Source organism: Zophobas morio, unplaced genomic scaffold (genome assembly GCF_036711695.1).
Source record: "Zophobas morio isolate AGI-343-1 ecotype UQ-CSIRO unplaced genomic scaffold, CSIRO_AGI_Zmor_V1 ptg000228l, whole genome shotgun sequence".
Taxonomy (NCBI): Eukaryota; Metazoa; Arthropoda; class Insecta; order Coleoptera; family Tenebrionidae; genus Zophobas; species Zophobas morio.
The window spans coordinates 18,757-39,378 of NW_026972332.1; the positions used below are offsets into that span (position 1 = coordinate 18,757).

Sequence of the window (20,622 nt, forward strand, 5' to 3'; positions counted from 1 at the left end):
AACTTTTAATACCCTCTGTTCCCTCTAACCTTATAAATCTAGGTATTATTCAGGATATATAAATCCCCGCATGATGACGAAGACCTTCGGAATGAAATGGTAAGAAAGAGTGACCATTTTATTGTCCCGTAATGAAGAGGTAGTCATTACCTTCTATTTTTTTTTAAAGACTTTGGCGGGTGGCCTGTAAGTTAAGCGCAGGCTATTGAAAAAAGAGTAACTTGGTGCTAATACCGAATTTGCACTGTGGAGACAAAAATTACCTCCTATGGATTCTTATAGTTAAATTTTTAAAATTACAACCTTACAAACATTGTCTACTAAAATATTGTCATAACGAACTAATCATAATAGTTAAAAACTTTGAACTACAATTTTGTACTTAGATTATAAAGGCTATATAGACATTAATTCTTAAATTATTAACTCCGACTTTAGGGGAAAAAGGAACTAAAAAATGAAATAAAAAGTGGATAATCATATATCTAAATATAAAGGAAATGTAACATAAACAGTTAAATAACCAAGACGGCAAAAGACGCGCAGAGTGGTGTCTCTTATTCACTCTGATTTTCATTCTTATTCTCGTCTTCGCTACTGAAGGCATGTTATTTTCGAACACATCCTTTGTGATAAATTTAAACAGCTTAATTTATTAAGAAAAAGAGCACAAGCTATACTGATCATGGTGGTTATTGAATCCAAGCTCAAAACGACGCGCAGAACATTCCACTCTAATGAGGTAGCAGATTGAACCTAGGATGACAGAGATTTGTAGTAAAAAGGAAAAAAAAAAAAAAGGCAGCATCATTGAAAATGCCATACAGCAGACATAAATAATTTTCTCAGGATTTCTTTTAAAAGGAAAGGTTTAGTAGATATTAGATTTTAGAAGCTGTAGATACATTTTTGTGACACCCGTTTACCCTGCGAGGAAATCAGTATAAATTTTAATAGAAAAAAAAAAACAAATTCCCTATAAAGTTAAAATAAATAAACAAGGCATTAATTGTTAACTGTGTGATCTTCTTACAACCATACAATTTAGTTTGACACCGAACTTAATTGGTAAATTTTAATTGATTCCGTGTGTTAAATTTAATATTTTTTTTTTAAGTATATATATATAATTTTACGATTAGTAAAGCAGAGGGATTTTCTCTTTTAGACCTCTTTTTTGCCTGTAGTTGCCCGCGGGGTATTTTGCCTTGCTTGTTTATTATTGACGACCTGGTAACTCAAAGAAGAATCGCATAGGTTTGGTTTAAGGAAAAACCTTGTAGACAGACTTTAGATAAAACTCCATAAATATATTTCAACATTAATTTCCATTTAAAAATAGTATAAACTTCATAGTTAAATGGCTCCTAACCCTAAAGGACTAAATATACATTCGGCTTCAAAAGCAAAGGCAAAGCCTGTTTGAGTGACGAGCTTTCAAGTGCCTATAACGAAAATATAACTAATATAAATAAGGAATTAAATAAAAATTTATAATGAAAATTAACACAGAATTGAAACTATAAAAAAAAAAAGTTTAAGGAAATTTATATTTCACATAAAAATTTGCTTGATAGCTAGATTTTTATTTAATTATATTCCTAGTGCACATTTATAACTGTTTTTTCTTATATATATTATATTTGTATTCCTTTTTTTTATTGTAAAGATTATAAATTCCTTTCTATATTTTATACTTTATACATATTTATTTTTTTTAATAAATATTATTATCACATTTTCTCTTTTTCCTTAACCATACTTTACTATGAAATATATTTATATATATTACACATATAATGTTATTAGAAAATTTAATTTTGATATGTATATTTTTCTTTTGTTAATTTAACTTTTTATAAGCACGGTGGCGGTCGCACGTAAATCTCGATGGCGAAGCGATTTTTTTTATCATTTACTTTGCGCCAGAAGCAAACGATCGTGCCACGCTATTTTGCTTTGTAAGGCCGGTCAATCATAAAATATGCATCTGCTGTCTAAGCTAATAGCCTCTTCGCAATACATGGGTCATAACAAGCTTGCCACGCTCGATGACGGAGGCGCCGTGAATTATTTGAAACGATAGTTTACGTCATTGCTATATAATTTATGAACGGCTTATTGCTTCCTCGACACACCAACCAAAAACTCGCAAAAAAAAACTAATGTACCAATTATTGAAGAGCGCTCGTTAGCGCTCACTGCTCAATTGGCGTCTAGCATTTTTGTTATGTATAATAAAGGAGAGCGAGAGGTAACAAGATATATAAATATATATATATAATTTAAAGTAAAACATATTATATAATTTTTTTTATCAAAATGTATATAAAAAAGATATTAATATATTAATATCTAGCATCTTTATCTCATAGTGAAAGGAATGATTAACTAATCTGGATGTGAACACTATTTTACCCCTCCAAAGGGGATATTTTGTATAATTAAGCCCTCCAAAAAGCATGTAGAAGAGAATGGGAAACTTCCTCTCTCGATGCTCGCGAATTTGCCAACGTCATACTTTTTATTATCCTCAACGCTTACCTTGCGCGGGCATCCTATATTGCCATGTGGTCACAGCGATCTAGGATATTATTTGGGCTTAATCTGAGGTTGGGTAGGCCGAAAGACCAGTGTTATACCTCAACTTATATGGTTGGGCTCTGAATAGGAAACCTAAAGGTTGGCTATCCTCGGCGCTTTCCTGCAATGTTGTACACTCTTTTAAGAAAGTAACAATTTAACACAATAACGGTGTAGGTTACTATCGTTAAGCGAGTGAAGAAAATCGGCCCTAAGGTGGAATTCGTCGATGGATTCTACCTATAGGATCCGATGTGACTTCAAACTTCACCCGATGATGTATACGTGTCGGACGCCACCCAAGGATAAATGGCAAGTGAAATGTAGTCACTATATTGAAGGGTGCTGGCTAACTATATTTCGAAATTCTTGACTTGACTTGAGCTGAAATTATACAGTAGGCTCTCGTAATTAATCATCCTATCTCTTCAGCTAAATGATCAGAACACAGTAGGCAGTAACATGGTTATCGTGCTTTTAAGGAAAAGTGACCAGAGTTACCGTGCACTTTGATGAGTCCTAAGAAAGAGTGATCTAGTCTAACAGACAAAAGCCCTCTTGAACCAATAGACTACTCTGGAAAATGAGAAAACTAATAAGTCACATGAGATCTTTAAAAGGTCCCATTCTTTTGAATTCATGAAGGATTATGGCCAACGGTGTTAGACTAAAAAGGATTTACAGCTCAGCTGTTAGCTTGCGAATATTCTCTCGATGATCAAACCGGTGTTGATATACTAGAATTATTACCTCACTGAACCGTTTTTTTCCTAGACAAAGGTGTGGGTAGGTCCTTTGACTTTGTGTAATATAAGGCTAAGTGGTAGCAATGCCTGCACCTGGAGTGGATAGATGCGTCCGAAAGCCTGTACTGTTTTCTTGAACTATATCTTTGTCTTGTACCGTTCGGAACTTTGAAGATTGCTATCATGGGTATCATAGATAACTCTATTTGCATCGGTTCTAAAAGCTTTAGAATTAGCTTGAAACCGATTCTGAAATAGTACATAATCCTATTATCACGCTAAAAATTGCTTTAGACCAGCAAAGTGAGAAGGTTATTAACTAAATCATAACATTTTTAATTAGATTGGCTCGGTTAACTTACTTCGTGCTACGTGATACATCGAGCTGAATAATATATGTAGTTTGTTGTGGTAGGCTAAGGAGGGCTTATATTTCATAAATGGTAGCGTCCTAGAATAGCATTAGGAAATTACAGTATACGAATAGTATTATCTACTAGTATTCACTATATTAAACGTGACCGATCCCGGTCTAATACGCCTGTGCAAAACCACTCAGTCGTTTTGGACAGTGTCGATAACCCTTTGGGAGAAGGAACTGGTGATGAATAATTCCTTAACCATCGAGGAGGGGAATTTAAATCAGATAGTTTAAAGTGCTTCTAAATTTAGACAGTAGTATCCCAATGTTAAAAAAAAGATAAAACATTCTTAAAAGGTCATGCCGTGAAGGGTCCACCGACCTTATGTTGTATGAGGATTATGGTGTTCGTTTTTTTATAAGTAAAGTTTATTAGTTCAAATCATAACCCTTGAACTAACACATGGTAAAATAGGGACCCAGACTTTAATTACTAAAATGACCGCCTTACGCAGCTTCGAAAAAGTTATTTGCTTATTAAAGTTACAACTTGTGACTTTTGTACTACCCTTTAAAGTCATAGCCAGCGTATTCATAGAATTTGAAGCAGCAGTTCGGGAACGGATGTCTAGTAAAGGTTCACGCGGGATTTCTAGTACGTACCCGCACATGTATTAAACTCCGAACTGCACGCCCAGTCTCTATTTTTTCTGTATTTAGGGTGCGGTTGCAGAATAGATCAAAGCTTTGGCACTATCTTTACCTCCATATAAAATCTTTGATGCTCCTTGGAGTCTTTCAGAGCCGATGGAAGACGGTGACCGTGGTGACGCTACCAAAAACACTTAAACCGGAATCAGCATCTTACAAGTACCGATTTGTCAGACTACTTTTAGCAGACGGCAAAGTTGAGCGAGGCCGTTTTGCTGCGCCGTCTTAAAAAGGTGGTGGACGCTCAGAAAGTTTTACCGGAGTTTCAGTTTGGGTTTCGGAAAGGGCACTCAACGAACCCAGCATCTCCTCCGCTTAACTGTCTGAAACCATTCCCGCTTTTAACCAAAAGGCAGGAGGCGCTGTCTTCTTAGACGTTGAAAAGGCATTTGACCAAGTTTGGCATGAAGGTCTACTGCACAAACTGCGCTAGTTATCCGTCCTTCTTGAACTTTATAACGTGATGAAATCATAACTGAATGGGCACAGTTTAAGCGTGTGCGTGAGATATTCGTTCGCCGCGTCGATATATGACAGCAGGGGTCTTTCAGAGATCCCTGCTCTCACCCCTTTTATTTGCAATTTACATGAGTGACGTCCTCTTGCCGTCCGGCCCACATACACGGAATCTTCCTTTACGCTGATGATATGACCGTATATTCCTCTTTGTAGTCTCCCACCTTGCTATGCAAACATCTACAAGCGCTATCTTGGCGCCCTTGCTGTCTAGGGCCGTAATTGGAGGGTTACTATAAATGCGGTGAAGAGCAAAGCTATATTAATTTCAAAGAAACACGTCCTTTTGTTGGTGGCCTTAACTTTAAATGGCGTGAAAATTCCATAGTGTGCTCAAGTGAAGTACTTTGGAGTCATCGACAACAAAATTTTCTGACAGCTGCCTCACGTGGACTATATATAGGGGCGAAGGACAAGGCAGCAACCAGGGATCCTTTACTTTACGGCAAGAGTAAGCTTTACCTGCGAAACAAAAGGCAATTGCAATTGTATTTGTCTTACATCCAGCCAGTAATGACATACGCATCTGCTGCTGGGGCTTATGATTCCACTGCGATAGCGTCAGCACTTCAAGTGCGATAGAACAAAATTGCTGCGTGTGTTTTAACAAAGGCGCCGTGGTTTGTGCGAAATGATGTTCTTCACCTGGGCCTCCAGCTGGAACCTTTAAACATTGTCTGCCAACGCCATGCCGTGGTTGGTTCTTTACGACAGGCTCACCAGACACACCAATGTCCTACTGGTGAGCACATTTATTTACGAGCCAAGGGACGGGACGTATTATAACAGCCCACGTGACTCGCTTAAGCGCTAGTTTTTTTTTTTTTTTTTTTGTTAATTTAAAAAAATAATGTCACTTTTATTTGTGATTTATCTGCGATCCCTCCTGATTGAGAGAAAAAGTCAATTATCAACAAATTATACTAACTTTAGGGCAACCTAAGTTTGGGTTAATAGATCTTTTTAGAAGTGCGTTAATTAATAATTAAGCTACTAGGTATTACTATATTTTCTTTAATGTTTATGTTGTTATTTAATTATTATTGACTTCAAAAGTTTATTTTAAGTACGTCTATTACTTATTAAGATGTAGGCAATATTCTGATTTTGCGTTGCGTGATAATTTCATCTTTTCTATACACATTAGACGAAGTAATTATATATACTATTGTAAAATAGCTTCTTGGCTACTATATAACTCGCACCCAAATTTAAGTTTTAACCAGCCTTCTTTACTAAGTCATAAAATTTTTTTTCCTAATAAACCTTAAAAAGTTGCAAGTGTATGTTACTTCCTACCAATTTTTTTTGGAGCATACCAGTTTGTATTAAAATAAAGCGCAGTTGAGAATATAATAACCCAAATAATTGTAATTATTTAATTTATTTATACTGTTATGTTGTTTATATGAAAAAGAACCTTTTTCTAGTAGTTTAGTTAGCTACGGGCTATTGGCAATGTAGCTTTTTTCCATCGTGTTAAAAAAGGAGCCAAGCAACACTACAGAATTTGTGAAAAAGAACAGGTGGTTAAGCGCCTCCGATGGCAACTTTATAGGTTCTCGTTAGTGCACGGTTGAATAAGTCATGGTCAAAGGTTGACGTGTCACCGGTTTCCTGTCTTCGTCCCTAAAGACAGAGGAAGTTAAAGGCAGGCAGGTCGGCCTAGAGCGCCGCCTTATCTTACTCTCTTCTAGCTAATATAACGCCATTATTAAGTGGAGGTGGTGAAGTATGATAGCGGTCTTTAATCCATTTGACAAAGAGTTAAAAAGATGACCCTCCTTCCTCTGCCTCAACGGACAACAACCCCTGCAGTTTGGCTTCCAGCGATTGACAAGCCCTTTTCTAGAGACCGTTTAGCGTCAGTCTGTCGTCAGGAACTTTGAGTAGCAGTTGCCAGGCATAACGACCAGCAGCATTGACCAGTTATGTTCATTATATTAAACCGTCAGACGAGCAAAGGCGAACGCTACTTCGCGGCTGTATCGGTTAGCTGTTCGCCTTAAAAATGAGCAATTACGTCTTTTAACAAGGAAGGGGTTGAAGAGGATTAAAATAATTCTTTTATTTTCACACATTTGTATGCAAGCGTAAGGCAGTTTCCTGTACAATATACTCTACTAACCTAATTTTAATTAATTTATATTTCACCTTTACCAACTTAATATACTTTAAATTAAAATTTCCTTTTTATTCACTTTTAAAACGCATTAATTAACCGCTCTGAGACCGCTTGCTTCATGAATATAAAAATATTTAAAACACACGAAAAGATAGGATAGGCAAAAACTTTATTATAAAGGATATCTGCAGTTAGTTTTAAGAGTAATGTTTACAGATTAACTGCAGCGTATTGAATACTAAAATAATTAGTAAAGTTTGTAACGAATACTCTTAGATATTGTACTATAGCTTAAAAATCTTCCTATTGGATAAAATTTTTAAGTTTTTTTTATAAAGACAAAGAGCAATAACTTTACTTTACAGAAGAGTGAGTGTACACAATCTTATTGGTTTTCTTAGCGTACCGGTCGCGCAAGTTATGTATAGATAAGTAAGCACTACAACTATACCGTGTACTCTCAAATAAACTAAAAAAATAAGTATCTCGTGGCACTTTGGCAAAATGACAGCGCCTATCTGGTATTTTATGCAATTTTACTTAAAATTTCTTCTAAACGCTCAAGATGTAATAAACCGCCTTTATTTTACTTTAAAACAGTAAAGTTAACCAATACAAAAAGTAAAGATGATATTGTTAAACCCTTAAATTTAAGAGGGTAGCTTGTCTGAATAACTTTTTAGAAGCGCATCCTTTGCTGTGTCACCAAAGTGCTTATCCCACTTGCTATACTATGTCATTGGAATAACCTACGACATGGCCACGTATATAGTCATGTGCCATTTTACACGTTTTTCATCTCACCTTCAATTACTTCTTTCAATAACTTTTCCCTCAGGGGCAATGTTTAGGGCCCTTATAATATTATTAAATAGGAAGGGAGGAGGTAATTTAACAGGGTGGTTTTCACAAAAGTTAAAGAGGTTTTTTAAATTGAATTTACCATTTCACAGAGAACTTACACTCATGATGAATTTCGCACATACCGAATTACACCAGTAGCTGGAGCTATTAACATATATATACTACAGACGTGAAAGTTATAATTAGCCTGGTTATAGCTTTTTCTATATGAAAAGCTGATTGACTTAATTTTTTAAGCACCATAAATAATATAAAGCGAGAAAACAGGAGAGTAAACACAAAAAACCACGAGTACTGACACGCAATTGAGTCACGTTCTATGAGCGCATGATAGTAGAGTCGCATGGTATAGCAGCACAAGATAGCAGCGTGCGGAATATATAAGCACATGATATAAATTACTTCGTGCTATGAGCGCGTGGTAATGGAGTTTTAGTAAAAGCCTAATAAAATAAGTAACTTCTGCTATAAATTCAAATAAACAGGAAATGTTCTTTACTATTTTACTTGTTACTGTTTTTTTTAATTTATTTCGAAATTTATTATATCGCAAAAAAACGAAGAGAAATCGTTCAAGAAGACTGATAATAACTCTGTATTATTATTGTTATGAATTTATGAATACTATATAAACCTCAAGTCCGTTATAAAATTTGGTCCAAAAGAAACAACTTTTCTGCCTTATTTAGAGCTTCCAAATGAGACTTATCATTATTAAAAATCTTACTTCTAACCATCAATCCATAATTTCTATTGCATTCTTTATCGCATCGATGAGTTAACTTTAGTTCAATAATATCGTATATTTTTCTTATTTGGTTCTTAAATGAATTTATTATATATTATATAAATTAAATGAACAAGTATAAATTTATAATAGAATAGTTTATATATTAAAATAATAATAATAAACTTTATTTTTAACTCCCTTTGAACGACTTTATATTCACCAGTAAAATTTGAAGGATGGGAATATCCAATTACCCACGAGCAAAATAACAAAGTAACCATTAGGAGATCAAATAAAAAACCTTTGTGCTGACTGTCGATTTTTTAATTTTTTTTTACCAATATCGAGTTTAACATTTATGAAAAGCTATAAACTAGTAAACAAACCTGCAACCTCAACAACCCCCTTATCGGATAGACAGTCGTCATAGATGCCTCGTAGTAGTTTCTTTCCTTATAATAATAATTATAAAAAATAATCACTATAGTATTACTATTGTAGGTTTTAATAGGAAAAGATATGGTCTTTAGTCCTTTACAAAATTTATATGAAAGTAGTAACAATAAAATACAACATTTTTGTATATTACAATAATCATAATAATTAAGAACTTCCAAAGCCACACTTATGAAAAGGGGGTAATATAGGAGCTGATTAGTATAGAAAAAACAATAATATTTTATAGTTTACAAAATTTGTTAGAACTATTATTTATTATTTAATATAAATATAAATTTTTTTCAAGATAATAGAAATATGAATATTTAATAATAATTTAATAAAACTTTAATAATATTAAACAATGTTTATTTTATTTAATATTAATTTAATTACTATAACTACTTTTATTTATTTTTATTATTATTTAAAAAATATTATACTATTCATTATTTAAAAGTTTTATTAAATTATTTATTTATAATAAAAATTTGAAATAGAAAATTTAGGTGACAAGTATTTTATATTTTCCTTATTTATTAATAAAATTTTACATTACAAAAGATTATTATAAATTTTATAAATAAGTATTTCATATTATATAGTAAATATTATTATTAAATATTTATCTTTTTTTCGTATTTTTTAGTATATATAATATATAAATAATATCATTATATTTTATTATTATAGAAACTTTATTAGATTAGTTTATAGTTCAAAGAATACCATTTTGTTTATTAACAATCATATCATATATAAAATATATTTTTTTAACCATAACTATTGTATAGAATATTATAATATATAATAACATAATAATAATTATGTATCCTTTATTATTTATATTTAATTTTTTATTGAATAATAATGTGTATAGAAAGAAATAATTTAATAGAAAAAACTTTACACCTTTTTCTAGTATTTTTTTATTGTGTTAATATTTATATTATATATATATATATATTATTATAATCATTACTTTTTATCTTATTATAATAATCATCTATAGTAAATACTATAAAAAGTATAAATTTTTTATAAATTTTATATATAATTGTATTGTTAAAATTAATTCATATATAATAATAAGTATAAGTATCAAAATTTTTATATATTTTTAAAAAAAATATTTATTTCTAGTTTTTAAGAAGTAAAATTTACTACAAATGAAGATGATTTTATATTCAGTTTATGTAAATATTTAAGAATAATATAACTTTTATTAATATTATTATAATATAATTATCATTATTATTATTATTATTATTATTATTATTATTATTATTATTATTATTATTATTATTATTATTATTATTATTATTATTATTATTATTACTATTATGTTCCAGTAAAACTATTTTCAGAATCATTGGTCTATTTTAGAATCCTCCGCGCTGTTTTTATCACGTAACTAACAACCATAAAAGCCATTTGGGCGCATCTGATTGGTAAAGAAATAAAAGACCAATTGTAAAACTCATATATATATGGTCCACTTATTGTATTTTGGACTACAAAAAAATTTAAAGCCAATTGCTCCCGCCAAAGTTGCGCCCATGCGGAAAGAAGAACCTGGTGGTGTCGTTATAAAAAAAGTTTGTTAACCTTTACGGAAAAAAATTCTATAAAAATAGTAAAGCTATTAATATTTATATAAAAACTTTTATAATAAAAGTTAGTAATATAAAAAAAAAGATAGCTACCATTAATTATTATTATAATTTTATTATTTAACTACCAATCAAAAGAGGTATTGCAAAACAAACAAATTCACTGGAATAAAAAAAATTTATATTTGCTTATTTTTATTAAAAGATAAATAATATATAATAAGAAATAACTAGAAGTAAAATAACATAAGTTTAATAAATTTATATAAACAATAATATTATATATATATTAAAAGTTATATATAATGTAATAAAAATGTATAAAAAATATAATATTATTATTACCATTCTTTTTTAATATATAAAAGTATAGACTATATTTTTTATAAGAAATAATATGAATATAAAAATTTATAAAAATATCAAAAATAAGTACATAGAAATAATATTATTATAATTATTCCTTTTTAAAAAATATATTATGAAAAAAATTGTATAAAAATAAAAAAATCCATAATAAAAGTTTTTATAAAAATATAAAATATAAAAAGTAGCTGCTTAGAAAACTTACTAACTTCAGAAAGTTGAAGTGAGGCATTTGAAGCTGATAAGTAATACGATTTTCGTTGCAGAAAAGCCTCTTTAATACAAAATATATATTAAAAAAAAAAGTATAAAACAATAAAAATAGTTTAAACTAATAAATAAAAGAATAAATAAATTAATGAAAATATATATATAAACATTAATAAATAATAGTAATAAAACAAAATATATAAACGTTTAAGAAAACTTTAATATACTAAAAAATAAGAAGAAAAAGAAATACAAAGCACTACTTATTAATAAAAAGAAGATTTTGTTGATATCTCAGCAAAAAGGATTGATAACATTACCGTGGCTAAACAAGATGAGACGTTAGGACAGTACAAAAAGTTGTGAGGATGGAGGTCGTAAAGTTGATTATTGTAAGTTTTTGGGGATAGCTCTTGATATGGCCCTAGTGGCAACCTAATTAGACTACATGAAAGAACAGAGAAGAAATACAAACGTTCTGGCTCTTTTACTTTAGAAAAATTTTTTAAATTTATTGTTTGATGCCCATCGCAGGGCGCCTGTAGATTTATATGAGAAATTTTTAGGTTTTTTAGATGTTGACCTTTTAAGAATGTTGTTTATAAAACTAAAAAATATTTTTTGGTGGGAGAGGAATAACTTTCTTGCTAAAAAAAATTCCTAATGGTTGAAAACTTTATTTATTTTTGGCATGGGTTAAAGTTGAACTGCGATAGTGGATTGGAATCTTGTATGTTTCTGTTTTAAGGCCCATTAGTATATCTTTCTTACTTAAAATAAATGTTACCTCTACTCAATAAAAATGTTTTTTTTTTACTTCTAGAATATAATTGTAAAAATAGTATCAAACCTTATCGTATATAAATAGATTTATAAACTTTTGCTAACAATAAAAATAATTAATGATAATGAGATCTGTCTCAATATTTTATTTGCAGAAGCCGTACTGACAACTCAGTCAACCCTAACCCTAGGGAGACCTAAAAAGATCTCTACTGTATTCTAACGTATTAATTTTATATCCACTCAAATATAAACTTAATAAAACATAATTTTTTATATAAATTAGATAAATAAGGACCATAATATCTTATAAAAATTTTAGCTACTGGTATGTATTTAAATTCCCCAAGCCATTAAAAGCTGTCTATAATACGCTTTAACTTTACCTAATTTTATGTAATTATGTACGAGATTTCCGGTGATTTTGTGTTGACCGCTAATGGGATTATTGAAACTGTTGTCAGCTGTAGTTGAGCGACTAGAAGAATTACGATATAACTCGAAAAGAACTTGGGCAAATAAAATTCTGGGTTGACTACAAAAACATCTGATGTGTACTGAGGATAACCATCTTTGTATGAATTCCTGCAAAATATTTGGCACTGCTACTCAGATGCTTTCCCTAAATTCGGTAAACTCGTTTTTAAGTAGTATAACTTTTCAAAGTGTCTTTTATAACTAAAAGGTTTTGAAGAATAGGAAAAAAGTAACAAAAATACTTTCAAGTATTCTTGGCAAAGTTTTATAACGAATTTCGGTGTGGTTGAAGCTGTGTTTACCTTCAAAGCGCGTTTAGACATGGTATTAACGGCTATACTTTTACTCTAAATAGCCTGAATATTAAAAAAGTTTAAATCAATTGCCAGAGAAACTTAACGTTTACTCTAGCAAAAAATAGAAGTAAATCCATAAAAAACTTTTCTCATTCTGGAAAAAACTTTTGTTTAAAAGATGCACAGGTTTAAAAAACTCTGGCTTAGTGGAAGTTGCAAGACTTAATAGGCATCGAAATCTCCAACGCTAACAACGTCCAAGCATAACTCGTTACAAATCTTAACAAAAAAATTTTCGTATAAGATCGCAATGATACGTAAACAGAGATTTATAGAAAGTAGGGGAGAAAAAAGAAGTACTATTTATTTTGCTACAATAATTTTATTTATATATAAAAAGTGACAAACCCTACCCTTGCTTGACGCAAAAAGCCCCTGTTATTAAAACCTTATCCCTTTTAACCCTTGCACAATTTTAGAACTGAGAACGGACTTCCTAAAAAACGCCATCTCTCTCCTGAATTCTAACATCTTTCAAGTTTAACCCGTTACATAGATGAATAACACTTTTTTTTTTTCTTTCAGCAACACATTAACATTAAAATATAAAATACCAAAATATAATAAAGGTTAAGCAAATAAACATGAAACCAGTAATGCATACATAGAGAAGACCCTTATATCAGAAAATAAATTAGAAGACTATTAATTTATTTTTTTGTATATATCCTAAACCAAAAACTTACCAATGTTATTAACTTATATTTGTTTCCGGGGGTACATGCATAACATCGAATGTTTTTTACTTTGTTTTCCTTTCCTTCTCTACTCGTGGCCCTGCCCAATAAGGAAGGAATAAAGTTATAATTTAAACAGGGGATAAATAAATATTATTTAAAAAGTAAATTTTCCAAAAAAAAAATATATGTTAAAATCCTGGTGGTAAAAACTATTGCTATTATTTAGTCTTTTTTAAGTTTTGTACCCGCTTATTGATGAAACAAATCCTTTTCATAAAAAGATTGTAGGAACATTACCTGGTAACTAGGGCAGGCACGTTTAGTAAGAATTTTCTGTATGTAGTTAAAGCTGTCCTTTCACTACTTTTTATTATTTTTTGTAAAGCTAAAATTAAATTCTCGTTAAAGAAACATGTTATAAAACACAATTAGTTTTTAAGTAAAAAGACTATGTTTTTTTTTCTAACCTGTTCTTTTTAATTTAAACTCGTTCTAACAACCCCTTTATTTATAGCTGGCACCACATGCCATATAATATTTTTTCGTATTACAAACTTTTAGAAAGTATGCGCATTTTATGATTGCTTTAAAAAATTTTTTACTATTATATATCTATTTAAAGTTATTTGAAGGTCGTTACATTTACTAAAAAATTCTTCTATTTACTTTCTTTTTAATCATGAAACCGCTAAAGCCGTTTCACTTAATTAAAAGATAATATTAATAAAAGTGGTATAATGAAGTGTAAATTAAAAACAAAAACTTTTAAATAACATAGAATTAATAAATCGTCTATTAATGAAAATAAATATACTTTATTGAATATTTAGTGTGGGCCTAATAAATTATCTCCTCGTAAGTTAGAAGTAAGCTTTTATAATATCTTCAATTTATTAATAGGTGAAGGATCCCTTACTGAGCCAGAACTTTGAACTTTTAAATATTAAAACCGGTAGCTTTTCCATCCATATTCAAAAAAAAATTTAAAATTATGTAATACCTTCAGTGTCCCATACACATGAATATCGTATCATAATGGCACACAAAAATTCTACCAAACCCGTTACAAAAACTTAATTTATAAAATATGCCATTAAAATGGTTGTGCGATTCCTTTTATTATATGTAAATGAGGGCTGACAGACTGAGGGTACTACCAGAGTTAAACATTTAAGGGACGTCGTGAGCGTCGCATTATTTCTTTTTTTTTTTGTCGTATTGTTGTGTCAGGGTTTGTTAGGTGGTGAGCGTTGCGATTCTCAGGCGGCTCGAGATCAATTAAATAGATTATACAGTACTTTTTAATTTTAACTAACGGTATATTATATTTCTTTGTGATATAATTTAACATACTTCCCTCAATTTGTTTATAAGATATTCGTTCTTGAAGTCATCAAGTCTGTAAGCACAACATCGCTAAAAATTGTGATTTAATTTGAAAGTGACTAGCCCTAGCCCTCCCTGACACCAAGAAGCTTCTGTTAACTTTGAAAATTATTATCATGAGTGTATATATAAGGTTAAATAACCACAAGTGGAGGCACTTAACGGTATTCCACCACACAAGGACCATTGACGAATGTTCGACCGGTTACACCTCCGCTACCTCCGCCCTCCACCCCTTAAGGGCAGTCCCTTCTCCTTGCGCTTATTTGTGTCCAAATCAAGACTATGTAATCTGCGCTCTACTTAATGGGCACCACAAAAATCATTATAAAGTGTTAAGCTTTTCCTTTTAGTTGGTCTCGTTTCTTGTTCCAGCGTGCAGATACCGTTATCAGAATAAAACTAAGTTTGTATATTATAAATGATCAAAGAGAATATAGAACTTTTATAACTAAAACTTTTCTAAAAGGTTTGTGTTAACTATAGGAAATAAACTTCTATAAGGTCATTAACTCGACAAGAAGAAAAGGGAAAAAATGGTGTCCATATTTTAAAAAAAAAGTTTTACAAATGGATCAACGTTTTTATACTAAATTGTTTATTAACACCAACATACTACAGTCGAAAGACATAGCTCATAATTATTGCTTAGTTAATTTCCTTTTTAGAGTGAAAAGTTAGAAAAGGGGTAAAGTCGTATATCATAACAGTCAATAAGCATATAGTCAGCAAAGAAGGGAATAAATTAACTGCAAGTTAATATATGAAAATATTTCATGTTAATAGTTAATTACGATGAAAACTGTGCAGTTTGTTAAAGAAGTAATGCTGATAGTAATAAAAATAATTAATATCTGTCGTTACAAAATGTATAATGTAAGTTTACATACTAAAAAGTAACCTTGCCAAAAACTCCAGCTTCTACCTTCCATTAAAAAAAAGAGCCAAAGTTTTTACTGGTAGCCAAGAACATATTAAAATAACGTGCGCATGAACCGCATTAGCATCCGTTATCACAGTTTTTTTAAAACAATCGCACTCTATTAGCAAGAATTGGAAGGGACAGATAATGGGTTTGTATATAAATTTAAAATAAGGAGTTGGCTGCAACTACGGTTTTACCTTTTTTTATATTATACTATGATAATTTCAGATATACCAGAGTAATAACACCAAAGTACATAAGATAAAAGCACCGCAGAAGAGCAGTCGGAAACAGCTCTACGGCATTGCGACTTTTGTTTCTATATTATCTTGTATTTTTCAGTATCGTATTTATTAAAAAAACAGAAGCGAACTAACTTTTACAAAGTCTGCAAACAAAATTGCAAGTGCCTTATGTATGGCCCCAGCCCAGATACAATCTTCCTAGATTACGCTCCCTCGCAGCATTCAAATTAGTGCATGTGTTTGATTGGCCATTTTTGGTCAATCATTAAAAAGAGTATACACCGTTTACACGCAAGAGGAGGAAGTTGTTGTGATTATTTTTCTTAATGGTCTGGGTGTCCCTTTCTCGCTACGGAGTTCTGTATACCCTCCTATGATTCGTTTTATTCGTTTTAATGATCTTGTCTGTTCTTCTATACTTGTTTTTTCCTTTTATTGTCTCCTAATTTATAGAGTTGTTTAAGTTTCTTTATCTATTGAATATAATTTATTTACACCACGACTAGCCATCTCATAGAAGTGCCGTTATTACCTTTTAGTGCGTTACACCTTACAGCTAAAGATAAGAATTTAGAACCCCAAAATAAAGCTATATTACCTGCATTTTAAGCCAAGCTCTGCATAACGTACGAATAGTATTAAATATTTAATAGTCAACTTTAAAAAACTAAAATACACGAGCCATTAAAAAGTAGATAACTATTGCCCATGCAAAATATTAACCTCTATCTTGAAAAAGCTTCTTTTTTTTAGTATTAAGAAATAGGAAAATGGTTATATCGTTTAAAGCTTGTAATGCCAGAAATTTTCGGTGGTTTTCCTCAACGTTTAAAAATACTAAGGCGTTCACTTTGCGACTACTTCATACTCTTCACTAACTTTTGGTTTAAGATTGTTTATTTTTGAATATATAACGCTTATGTGTTTTAGTAAGAAAGCTTTATGCATGATAATTTGCAGCAAAGGCTTTCCATTGACATATTTTATCGCAATTTCAGGATAAATTGATGTAAAGCTCAGAAGTTCCAACTTTAGCTACTTTTTTATTTAGCCTACTCAGAAATTTACGAATGCCATAAAATCAGAAAAATATGGGCGATACCTCGGTCATAAGAAGAAATAATAATGTTTGGTTATTGGACTTTGTACCTTACGACAATAGTAGTAAATTATAGACTTACTAGGATTAATGGACTTTCTATTTACTTTTAAAATCTTTCTCAAAAAAAAGGAAGCTAATTAGTCGTCTGCAGATTCAAATGAAAGAGAACTTAATTTATTATTAAATACATCTTAGATCAGGGCTCATCCACCCCATTACATTAATATTTTTTACTACAGATATATCCAGTAAATATAAACTGCTTTCTAAAAAATCAGAAAATTTTCGTATACTCGCTAATATCATAGAAAAAAATTTCTATAAAAATTACAAGTAACTGCTCAAATCATACATGATTAGCGCCGTAAATAAAGTATTAATAAACTTGAAAACTTTTACTTAGATAGACGAAATAAAGTTTTAAGGTGCAGATATAAAGAATGTTCGTGTTTTATTAAACTGGAAAAACTATCAGACTCTTAATTACGAGTTGCAAATTCTTTTTTTTTTTTAAATGTTTTTTTGTAGTTTTTATGCTTTTCCTCAGCTTTTAAACTTCTTTTGGAAGGTCAGAAAGGCTAACTAATTTTATCTTTTGGATATACTATGATTATTTCTTTCGATGTACTACCACTTTATAAAATCTATAAACTCTATTAAGAAATCTTTTTGGATATACAAAGTTAAACATTATTTAATTTTTTTGATACTCTGTAAAAACACCATTGCTCACCAACATTTTAATTTTTGCTCCAGTACCTTTTTTCGAAGAAGTGCAATGGTACACCATGACTTTTAATATGAAATATAAATACAATATATTTAATAAATTTTAATTTACTAACATAGATAGTTGTAGTTATAACATAACTTTATTTAGTAACTAGGCTGTTTTATATAATGATAAGCTTAATGGTAAATTTTCATAGATGTGTTATAAAAGTCATCCAACTTTTTTTTAATTACTGATACGAATAGGTTAGAGGTGTAAATAGTTAATATAATTATAAAGTAAATAGAAAGTAAATAACTTAATCAACTATTGTGTTATAGGAAGAGTTTGACAAAAGTACGTATTTTCTAACGTCCTCTCGTAGGTTAACGAAAAACAATAATATGGTCCATATGTATGTGAACGGTAATAATAATAAAAACCCAATATGGTTCTCTACAATAATAATAAGTTTATAAATATCCGGTCTATATTTATTACTAGCGTAAGATACGTTAGGAAAAAGTAGTTTAGTATGGTTACAACTATAGCGCTTAAAAAATAGTATACGACTAATTTTTGGTCTTCAATACTCTCGAAGGAGTTAGATAGTTTCTCCTAAAATAAGATAATAAGTTACTATTTATACTTAAAATGTTCTGTTTGGGGGTTAGAGAATAGTCTTATTTTGGCCAAGCAAATTGGACTGCGGTATATAATAGGCTTAAATTTAATTTAACTTACGGAGAATGTGACGTTGCAAGTCTCCCTCTGTCAGTATCATCCAAAATTTCGCTTTTATACTTCCTGTACACATTAAACAATAAGTTATAGTTATCAAAACCCTAAAATATCGTAAGGTTTATTCATCCACGATATATTTGTAAGATTAAAAAGTTCACAGCTCCTTACCAAAATTATATACTATAATTATTTTATTATTTATAACAAACAAACAGTTATATCATTATATAAAAAGCTTTATATGGCAATTATAACACTCTCTTAACGTATTAATTCGAGATGAGTTAAGATAAAGTGGTACTTAACTTTGTAAGGTTTATTAGTCTCTCTCTCTCGTATCATCCAAAATTTCGCTTTTATGCTTCCTGTAAACATTAAACAACAAGCTTAATAAAATATTAAGGGAGGTTTATTACAATTATAATCTATACTTTTAAATTCAATTTTAGTTGTTTTAAAATAAGTTAGAGAGCCTTTTTCCACTCCTTACTCCACTGAAAGATTCAGGTCAAAGGCATGTGCTGTTCCTTCATATATTATTCCAATTTTTGAGGAAATGAATTTATATAAAAACAAGGATATTTAAATTAAAAAATAGGAGAGCATAAGCTTAATTTAAACCCGCTAGATATAGTTATCAAAAGCCTAAAATAACTTATGTTTTATTCATCAAGGATATATTAAAGGTTAAAAAGTTCACAGCTCCTTACCAATTTTTATACTATAATTTTATTACCTATAACAAACCGTTATATCAATATTTAAAAATCTTTTTATGGCAATTATAACACTGTCTTAACATATTACTTCAAGATGAGCTAAAGTAAAATGGTACTTATGTATCAGCCTCATTAGAAGAGCAATAATTAGCGGCCCCTTCCGTAGTAAAAACAAATTCAAATGCAAGCAGAGTTAGGAGAAAAGCAAACATAGTAAGCAATACAAAGTGAAAGGCCCAGAAACCTTCTTTATATACTGTTGTCTGCTATTTCATGCGATAATTTTTTCCAAAATGTTATTCTTTTTACTTTGGGGCATCATTAATAATTCAGTATTAATTAATCCTTTTTTTTAATATATTTTTTTAATTATATATTTTTTTTTATTTATTGAGAGTTTACTTTTAATTATTTAATTTTTATATTGAACAATAAAAATAAAAATGTTTTGTTTGATGTTAATAATATTATTAAAAATTTTTTTTTGATATTAATTTTTTAATTTTTTAATATTAGCTTTTGATTCACTACTGGATTCCTTTAATAAACCAGCTAATAGAAATTGAGTCGAGAATTTATGACAGTTACTAAATATAGTTCTTTGGAAACTTTGCTTACATAAGCGCCAGTCTAAAACAGTTGTGATGTAAGAGAAAAAATAATGCTAAGGTCAAACTCTACTTATTCTTATGTCTACTTCAAACAAATTTTACAGTCTTAAATTGTAAAAAAGCTCATCAAGTTTTTTTTTACATGAATGCATGAAACTTATTGAGAGAATTTTTCAAAATTCCAAGAGGGGTTCGTTGGTTGGCTGATAATTTTACAGTTATAGCTAGAAGATCTCAATTTAAGTTCAAATGTAATTTACTTTTTCTACGTGTATTTTAAAAATTATAAAACGGTCCCCTTCTGACTTAAGCCGAGACGAAATTTTTAGCACTATCTCTTACGTACTAGAGTTACATGGTTAATAAATAATCATTTAAATTGTAAATTTTAGCTTACGTCACGGGTCCTTTAACCTCCAGCTAATATGGGCCTTCCCTATCTCTTTTTAATTAGTGCAATTAATTAACAATCTTAACCCTAGTTCTACAAGTGGGGACCAATAATTTCGCAACCTAATCTACATTGAACTCAGAATAAAAGTTATTTTTCTACGTATTCATAATATTAATTCTAAGTCCTTTTTTACATTATTTGCATTTACATGGTCATTAGATAGTC

The 20,622-nt window shown here is 30.1% G+C and overlaps 1 long non-coding RNA gene across 1 annotated transcript; it reads right to left on the reverse strand.

Moving 5' to 3' along the window:
* Positions 1–72: 72 nt before the first annotated feature.
* Positions 73–2,018, reverse strand: LOC135146457 (uncharacterized). Its single transcript, XR_010283827.1, has 6 exons — positions 1,854–2,018; positions 1,137–1,445; positions 826–927; positions 681–756; positions 525–625; positions 73–266 (listed from the first exon to the last, which is right to left on the reverse strand). It is a non-coding gene; the product is annotated as an uncharacterized LOC135146457 (long non-coding RNA).
* Between the last annotated feature and the right edge of the window lie 18,604 nt (positions 2,019–20,622).